This window comes from Pithys albifrons, chromosome 7, assembly GCF_047495875.1.
Source record: "Pithys albifrons albifrons isolate INPA30051 chromosome 7, PitAlb_v1, whole genome shotgun sequence".
Classification (NCBI taxonomy): domain Eukaryota; kingdom Metazoa; phylum Chordata; class Aves; order Passeriformes; family Thamnophilidae; genus Pithys; species Pithys albifrons.
In genome coordinates, this window is record NC_092464.1 from 13,569,788 (window position 1) to 13,579,763 (window position 9,976).

A 9,976-nucleotide genomic window follows, 5' to 3' on the forward strand; every position below is an offset into this window, starting at 1 on the left:
TTGAAATCCATAGTGAGGTATTTCAGCACACATGAGAGGGTGTACAATTTTGTCTTTCTCTCACATGTGTCTTTGAGTCACATTGACATACAGAAAAAGAGGAAGAATTTTACCTACCACCAAGTGCACGTGTTTGATGCACTGACTGTATTCCTCTGCTTCACTGATATGCCATGACACATTGCTTTTCTTGCTAGACCTCCTATAGCCTTTCTGAGTCATTCCTTAGGTCAAACACTGTTGGCTGAACTGCAGGTCTACATTGAGACCCGCCACAACGCATAGCTTGTTGTGGAGAATGATAGAACTTCATCAAAACTCTGTGTTTAGATGAACTTTTCATTAAGACCCGCACTTCGAAAGTTATAAAACAGAGTTTTAGATGTACCTGATGACTATTTGTATATGACTCAGTAGATTTTAGCCTATATGAGAATTTTATAAATAACCCTCCCCCCCCATTAAATAAATAAAGAAACCACAAACTATATAGGCTGTGAATCAAACAAACAATCAAGTCTCATAATCTGTAGGAAACTGCAGATGAATTGGAGGGTAGACTTATCAAAGAACAACCCCAAGGCCATTTTTGTGGAGAAGGCATCACACCCAATAAAAATTCTTTCCTCGGGCTATTGTCATGTGTTAGTAATTTAGACTATTCTATCTTGGTTATTATCCTGGAAAATATAATATAAAAACCAAAATTGTAGCCTACACCACACAAGGCTAAAATAAACAAACAAAAAAAAAAAGAAAAAAGGAGAGTATTACTACCAAAGGAATATATTATTTCCAAAGGAAAGAATATACTCAATATACATATTCAATATCCATCTAAAACTTTGTTACTAAATATCTGAAACCAGGACATCAGTTCATTGGAAGGATTTATTCATTTTCTCAATTTAATTTGTATGAGAAATTTGAAAGTGTTTAAAATTCAGTCAATAATGGAACATTGAGCATATACAAATATGTTTTAAAGCAGGTGATTTTAGAAAAAAATGTCAATTAATTTTCATGCTACTAGAGTAAGTACCTTATTTTCTTATCTTAATAATCCTGTTTCTTAGGATAATCTGTGTTACCCACAGGGTGAATGAAGATAATTAATGTCTAAGAATGGGGAATATATAAAACCAGCATGCTGACCTACCTGAAGTAGCCAATAAACTGAGGAAAGATGTGTCTACTTCAGCAGAGTAATAAAATACTTTGGCCCAGCATGCTAGAAGAGTGCCCTGATCATAAATGTAGGAACATACCCTAAGACCAATAAAAGAAGTTTTTCGGGCTTTACCACTTTAGGCAGGAAATGAGCTAAGGTGAATAACTATATTTTAAAAATTAAAGTATTTGTAAGCAAGGGAGAAGACAGGAGCTCTACATCTGCAACACTGAACATTGGTATGCAATATTTAAATCTAGACCAACTCATTTCCATGAAAACATCCCAACCACTGCCTTCTTACTCAGGAAATTTCTTAGAGACCCTGATTTTCACAACTATTTATAAGGCAGGATTAAAATATTCCCAAGAATCCTGATGTGCTCTGAATATTAGAAACTGTGTTCAAATCTCTCTCCAGTAGAGAAAGAAGCTGAACCTGAATTTGCAATGCCTTTTTTGAGTGCTCCTAGAGCACAATCAGTTGGCAAAAGGTACACTAAAAAAAGACAAAGCCTTTCTCCTTCCATGTTTTTTTATAAGGTCCTGCCTGTTTTGAGAGAAGCTTCTGTCTCCAAGCTCTTAGAGGAAAGGAATAAAAGAATGCCTGTTAGCACTCAGCTGCATCACACTGCCAGGGGACAGGGACAGTTCTGGATATCTCCCTTGGAATCTGGCTTGCAGGTATAAGTGAGAGATGAGTGTCAGTTTTGGAAAAATCTACATTTTTGATTTTCATCTTTGTTTTACTTTGTCCTTCACATTTAATCAGTCAAGAAGGGAGGCAGAAAACCCAGCAGACACTTAATCATAGTGTCTATACTTTAAGTGGAGCAGAACCAGAAGTACAGAGTTTGGACCTCATTACATTCTAACACCCTACCAATTGCAACCAAAGTGAGTGCCACAGAAATGAATGAGATTAGATTGCTTAAAAGGCCAGTAGAAGTTAAATAAGATAAAGAAAAAATAATGAAAAAGTACATATGTTTTCCAGGATTTCAATGAAAAATCTAAAGTGCTTTCAAGTTTCATTCTTCTTTGTAGCTGCTTGAATGTAAACATACCAGCTGTGATGCAGAAAACAGAAAAACATTAATTAGGAGAGACATTTATAGAATTAAAAAGGAAAGTGGAAGGCACCATGTCCCCACATTTTTCTTCTGCTAAAATTCTTGTTTCTTTGTAAAGCAGGCTTTTGTTGGAAGTGGGGCAGGAAAAAAGGATTTGCAAAGTCATCGCAGCCTTGTCCAAGATCAACTGCCATCTCCTTACCACAATGTGAACAGCAGTGTCCTTATTCATCTTTTTCCTGAATAGAGAACAAGAAAAGCCAGAAGTATTTAAGTAAAATTGTAATTGGACCCTGCAGTAGTTCCAAAAACAATGGGAGCTAGAAACAGAACATAATGATTCATTTTGTCTACTCTGTCATATCATTTGTTTTTCCTTAGCCCTATGAACTGGTACATAATGACTTCTAGAAATACAGGAAAGTTAGAAACCAGATGCTCAGAACTTATAACACCTTTCCCTTATTTCCTATGAGTTAAAAACCAAAACCATCAGCACTTATGAATGTAACCTTCTGATATTAAAATGAAATCATGTGTTCTAGTAGCTGATTGTGACACTAACACTTCATTTCCCTTTTTCTGTTCTCAAGTGGCAAATTGATATGACATGATGCAGAAAAGTTTTCAAACACATGGCCTGAAAACCTAAAGTGTATCTGTAACCCATTAGTTTCTGAAAACTTAGATGTCTGTATAGTGTGTCCATATCTGTAAATTTCTGCAAGAAAACTAATCCAAGAAGATTTGAGCTAACATCTGTCTACAATATCAGCTACTTCAGTCAATGTATTGGTCAAGATTGTATCTAGGGAATAAATTGAAAAAGATGTGAAATCAAAATGAATAACAGTTACAGTAATTCATATAGAGAACTGTGTTCTGGTCTTTAAAAGTCTACTAAAATTTTTGCTTTTATTATTTCTTTCTGTTTTAGTATGTCATTCTTTAATAAGTTACAACAAAAAGATAGGTTGAACAATTTTGCTTTGTAGAGACATTAAACGTTAAATATTGTCTTTGTGAATAAATTGCATAAATACTGTTAGACTAAAAAATGTAACAAATGACTACCCAGATTGGCTCTACAGAAAATGCAGATTTTTTATTTTTTCCTGGATTAGAACTAAAATGTAACATAGGTTTTCAAACAAAGCACCTGATATATCCTACCAACAACTCACAAAAAAAAAATCAGGTTTTGTAGACCAAAATTAAATTGAAAAAAAAAAAAAAAGTTGGTTAAAATGGATAAATGAAGATTATTTGGCGGATGTATCTTACAAATTAACACTGTCACATTTTTCCAGGTGTTAATAAGTTCCTTTTCCACATAACTTAATCTGCAAGTGGCTCAGCGACATATGGAATATGCCAATTACCCAAGAATGAAAAAAAGGAAAAAGAATTAATTTACATATAATAATATTTGCTACCGTGAGCTGTAATGGCCTCTGCTGTGGTCAGCAATACTAAGCTCAGATATTCACGGGTCATGGAAATAGCCTTTATTTCGGTACCATAAAATCCACACGTATTAGAAACCAAACACAGAGACAGATACATTCCCATTCTGACTGGAAGTTTTCTGAATAGAATGGTCCATAGTATCAGACAGCTATAGCATCACTTAACCACACGAAGCACTGGTCACTGCTTAATCATGGAAGTTAAGCCCAGAATATCTCCATTCCTTTCTACCACCACCTGAAGTATGTTTTTATTCTAAGGGACTTCACCTAATAAACAGAGTATCAATATTGTCTGTTAAGAAACCCCAAAAAATCTAAATTCTGTTAGATGAACAATCATTTTTTAACAGTCTTACTTCTTCTAATAATGATTTAATTCCTGAAATGCATTTTCAGATTTTCTTAAAATTTGAAGGCATAAATTCATGGCATTTTTAGTATATTTGGGGAAAATAGTATTTGAGTAAAAGAAATAGATGTTTTTATGCATTTCTGCTTGGAATTTTTGAAATTATACATTTTCTTACTCTCAAAACAACATACTCAATGTTTGCAATCAAATTTCACTTCAGATTCTTCCATTATTCCTCCTGTGCTGATTCATGGTTTTTTTCCAATTGTTTTCTACAAGCTAATGTCTACTTCTGATACTCAGAGAGGTGAGGCAAATGTTGATCTGACACAAGAAGAGAAATATCATTCTTATTCTTCTACTGGAAACTGAGTTACAAAGAAAAGATTTCAATACTCATGTCTAAAAGGGAACATCTGACCTTTTCCCTCACCCAGGAGAGGGAAAGTCATCCTCATGGAGAATAAACTACCCCAAAATTTTCAGTCATCTCTGAAAATCCCATGGGAGTGCCTTCCCCAGTCTGCATGCTCCTGAATAATCAGATGAAGGAGGACTATCAGGCTTGGAAGCAAAATAGTATCCACTGGGAACTTTTTTACAACATTTTTCATAGATCTTACTTTATTTTTCATTCACTCCAGGAACTTTCACTGTCACTGAAGCTTCTGTGACTTCTGGAGAGACTTTTATGAATAACCACTTATTAAACAGGAAACATTTGGAGATTGATTATAACTCAGGAGAAATGGAAAACAAAACAAAGAGAGAAAGGTTGGATCAAATGAGGATAAAGTTAGTTAAGCAAGGATTACTTTTATTTGCACTTCTAATGGAATTTTATAATTACACAGATCAAGTTTCAGATCTATTAAAGATGAAACAATATCACCACTAATTTTAAGCTGCCTTCTAAAAAAAGTATTTTAGAGTCAGACTCCTTTATATGTCTCTCTTGGATTTTTCTAGTTTAGATGTGAAACACAACTGATAAACTATGATATGTTTTGAGTTCATTCTGTAGAGTTACAGGGTTACTATGCAAGATTCAAAATAAATCAGAATTAGAACATCTGAGTAAAAAGACAGAGCTTGTGTTGAAGAATAAGGTTATATGTATGTCTCAAACAATTTTGAATTCAGTTTAAAATAAAACTCAATTTATACTTTTTTTTTTGTAAGAAAATTTAAAAAAATCAGTAAATGCAAGCAGACATTCTTGTCATGTTCAGTCTTCAGGTCCCTGAAGCCTCAAGCTCTTTCAGTGTGTAATTCAGGAGCTATAAACCATGGACTATTGACACAGCAGAGCCCATGGTCTCTTGCAGGACCATTATGGTCATCCATGTCAATGAGAGTTTGCTTATTTAAGGAGTAATATTCTGTCTCTGACGGATATGATCCAGTGGGTTAGCAAAACAAAAGCAAATGGATTGACTCTGGCATATTTCTTCCAAGGGAGATTTTACAGTTAAAAAGTCCTGTACTACAAACACCATCAAGAATTTTCCAAATTTCATGAAATATAAAATTCTCTACATGATATATATAATGGACAGGATTGGAAGGTCAATGGATAGAAATTTATATCTCTATCATGCTGATTTGTATCAAGAAAATGGAAGCATTACATAACTGTACAACTAACTCATTTAGAATCATAAAATCATAGAATCGGTTGGGTTGGAAAAGACCTCCAAGATCATCAAGTCCAACCCTTGGTCCAACTCCAGTCCATTAACTAGATCATGGCACTCAGTGCCACATCCAATCTGCGTTTAAAAATCTCTAGGGATGGTGAATCCACCACCTCTCTGGGCAGCCCATTCCAATGCCTGATTACTCTCTCTGGAAAGAATTTTTTTCTGATATCCAACTTAAATTTCCCCTGGCAGAGCTTAAACCCGTGCCCCCTTGTCCTATTCCTGAGTGCCTGGGAGAAGAGACCAGCCCCCACCTGGCTAGAACTTCCCTTCAGGTAGTTATAGACAGTGATGAGGTCACTTCTGAGCCTCCTCTTCTCCAGGCTAAACAACCCCAGCTCCCTCAGTCTCTCCCCATAGAACTTGTGCTCCAGTCCCTTCACCAGCCTTGTTGCTCTTCTCTGGACTCACTCCAGCACCTCAATATTCTTTCTGAACTGAGGGACCCAGAACTGAACACAGTACTCAAGGTGTGGCCTCCCCAATGCAGAGCACAGGGGAAGGATCACTTCCCTGGTCCTGCTGGCCACGCTATTTTTGATACAGGACAGGATCCCATTGGCCTTCTTGGCCACCTTGGCACACTGTTGGCTCATGTTGAGCTTCCTGTCAATTAGTACTCCAAGGTCCCTTTCTGTCTGGCTGCTCTCCAGCCACTCTGTCCCCAGCCTGTAGCACTGCAGGGGGTTGTTGTGGCCAAAGTGCAGGACCCGGCACTTGGTCTTATTGAACTTCATCCCATTGGAATCAGCCCATCTCTCAAGTCTATCCAGATCCCTCTGCAGAGCCCTCCTGCCTTCCAGCAGGTCGACACTCCCTCCCAGCTTGGTGTCATCAGCAAATTTGCTGATGATGGACTCAATCCCCTCATCTAAATCATCAATAAAGATGTTAAACAGGACTGGACCCAATACAGACCCCTGGGAAACACCACTGGTGACTGGCCGCCAGCTGGATGCAGCTCCGTTCACCAGCACTCTCTGGGCCCGGCCCTCCAGCCAGCTCCTAATCCAGGAGAGGGTACACTTGTCCAGGCCATGGGCTACCAGCTTTTCCAGGAGTATATTATGGGAGACAGTATCAAAGGCCTTGCTGAAGTCCAGATAGACCACATCCACAGCTTTCCCCTCATCCACCAGGTGGGTCACCTGATGGTAGAAAGAGATCAGGTTGGTCAGACAGGACCTGCCCCTCCTAAACCCAGGCTGGCTGGGTCTAATCCCTTGTCCACCCTGAAGGTGCTGTGTGATTGCACTCAGGAAGAACTGCTCCATAACCCTGCCAGGCACGGAGGTCAGGCTGACAGGCCTGTAGTTGCCAGGGTCCTGCTTGCAGCCCTTTTTGTGGATTGGGGTGACACTGACCAACCTTCAATCATCTGGGACCTCCCCAGAGAGCCAGGACTGTTGGAAGATGATGGAGAGCGGTTTGGCAAGCTCTTCTGCCAGCTCCTTCATCACCCTGGGATGGATCCCATCTGGTCCCATAGACTTGTTAGGATCCAGCTGGTTCAGTAAGTCAGTAACTATTTCCTCCTGGAATACAGGAGGGCTATTCAGCTTCCTCTCCCTGTTTACCAGCTCCAGAGGCCAGTTGTCTTGAGGGCCACCTGTCTTACTGGTGAAAACTGAGGCAAAGTAGGTGTTAAGTACCTCAGCCTTCTCCTCATCTTCCTTAACTATATTTCCCTCCAAGTCCAACAGAGAATGGAGGTTTTCCTTGCCCCTCCTTTTGTTATTAACGTATTTATAAAAGGACTTTTTGTTATCCCTAACTGAAATAGCCAAATTTACTTCAAATTCCACTTTTCTTTCCCTAATTTTTTTCCTGCATGACCTAGCTCTATCTGTAAATTCTTCGTAAGTAGCCAGCCCTTTTTTCCATAGTCTGTAAACTTTCTTTTTATCCCTGATTTCTTGCAGAATCTCCCTATTTAACCAAGCTGGCCATCTTCCCCTCTGGCTGGCCTTTCGGCACACTGGGACAGCCTGTTGCTGTGCATTCAAAATTTTCTTCTTAAAACATGTCCATCCCTCCTGGACCCCCTTGCCTTTAAGGGTTGTTTCCCAGGGTATGCTCTAAATCAGTTTTTGAATAGGCCAAAACCTGCTCTCTGGAAGTCCAGTGTAGAGGTTTTAATGGTGGCTCTCCTTACATCCCTGAGGACTGAAAATTCTATTATTTCATGGTCACTATGCCCCAGGCGGCCTCCAGCCACTACATCATCTAAAAGCCCCTCTCTGTTTGTGAACAGTAGGTCTAGCGGGGCCTTACCCCTGGTAGGCTCATTTACCAGTTGATGAAGGAAATTGTCCTCTATACACTCCAGGAACCTCCTTGACTGCCTCTTCTCTGCAGTATGAAGCTCCCAGCAGATATCTGGCAGGTTAAAGTCACCCACAGAACAAGGGCTGGAGATTTTGAGACATCCACCAGCTGCTTGTAGAACAATTCATCTCCATCATCCTGGTTGGGTGGTCTGTAACAGACTCCCACAAGGGTGTCAGCCTTGTTGGCCTTGCCCCTGATTCTGGCCCACAGTCACTCAACCTTGTCACTGCTGACCTCAACCTCAACAGAGTCAAGAGACTCTCTAACATATAAAGCCACCCCTCCACCTCTCCTTTCCTGCCTGTCCTTTCTGAAGAGCTTGTCGCCCCCCCATAGCAGCACTCCAGTCATGTGAGTCATCCCACCATGTTTCTGTGACAGCAACTATGTCATAGTTTTCCTGCTGCACTATGGCTTCCAGCTCCTCTTGTTTGTTTCCCGTACTGCATGCATTGGTGTACATGCACTTCAGCTGGGCCATTGATTTCATTCTCAACTCGGGCTCTATGCCCTTAGGCCTATCTCTGGAGAGCCCAGTTGCCATCCCTTCCCCCTTCAAACCTAGTTTAAAGCCCTCCTAACTAACCCTGCCAACTTATGGGCTACAGTTCTTTTGCCCTTCCTAGATAAATGGAGCCCATCTGCTTTGACGAGACTGGGCAACACGGAGTTTGCCCCATGATCAAAAAACCCAAAATTTTGATGATAGCACCATCCCCTAAGCCACCTATTGGTAATCTGGGCTTTCCTAAACCTCTCCTCATTCATCCCAGCTAGCACAGGAACTGAGGCAATTACTACCTGTGCTCCTGTCCCATGAAGAGATCGGGTCAGTGCCTTGAAATCTTTTTTAATTACTCTGGTACTCCTTTTATTAATGTCATCACTTCCAACCTGGACAACCAACAGCGGGTAGTAGTCTGAGGGTTGGATAAGTTTAGGAAGTCTTTTGGTAATATCCCTCACCCTGGCCCTGGGAAGGCAGCCAACTTCCCTGTGGGACGGGTCTGGGCGACATATAGGGCCCTCAGTTCCCCTCAGAAGGGAGTCACCGATTACAACAAACCTTCTCTTTTTCCTCTTACTTGTAGTTGTAACCCGTCCGGTAGACTGGGGGTAACCAGAAGACCTTGTAGACAGATCCTCCTCCTGACTGTCCTCCAACAGACTGTCCAAGTCCAGGGCCATATACCTGTTTTTTAAGGGCACCCTGGCAGGTGAAAGGGGTCGAGAGGGGGTGTTTTTGCCTCTATGGCCAGGCACCCATTTCCATTCATCCCCATCCGTATGGTCTGTTCTGTCTGCCTGATGGCAGGAGAGGCTGGGCTTCACCACCTCCTGCTGGGCTTCCTTAGGAGTGGAAGGGGTGTGACTCCACCAGTCAATTTCCCTTTCACTCTCCCTTATGTTTCTGAGCCTATCGACCTCTTGCTTTAGCTCTGCCACCAGACCCAGCAAATCGTTCACCTGCTCACATCGTATGCAGGAGCTTCTCATACTGTCCTCTGGTAGTAGGTCCAGGCTCAAACAGTCTATGCAGCCAGAGGCCTGAGTGGCTGCATCCTTTTTAGAGGGTTCTGTCTGTATTGACACCCCTCTACTGGTAACAGGAGCAACAGCTTTCATTTTTTTGGGAGGCATGACTGCCTTGAGCTGTGGGGAAAGGTAGAAAAGAGAAACAAAGAAACAGAAAAAAAAAAAGGGCCGCAGAAATACCTAGGCTTCTGCCCTGCCTGTGCGCCCTGCCTGTGCGAACTGTCGTGCCACGCCCTCACTGACGTGCCACGCCCCTGTTTGCCCGCTCCTGTTCGCCGCACGCCAGGTCGCTTGCGCTCCCTAGAGATGTTTTTAAAACCTTCTCACTCTCCTGCTAA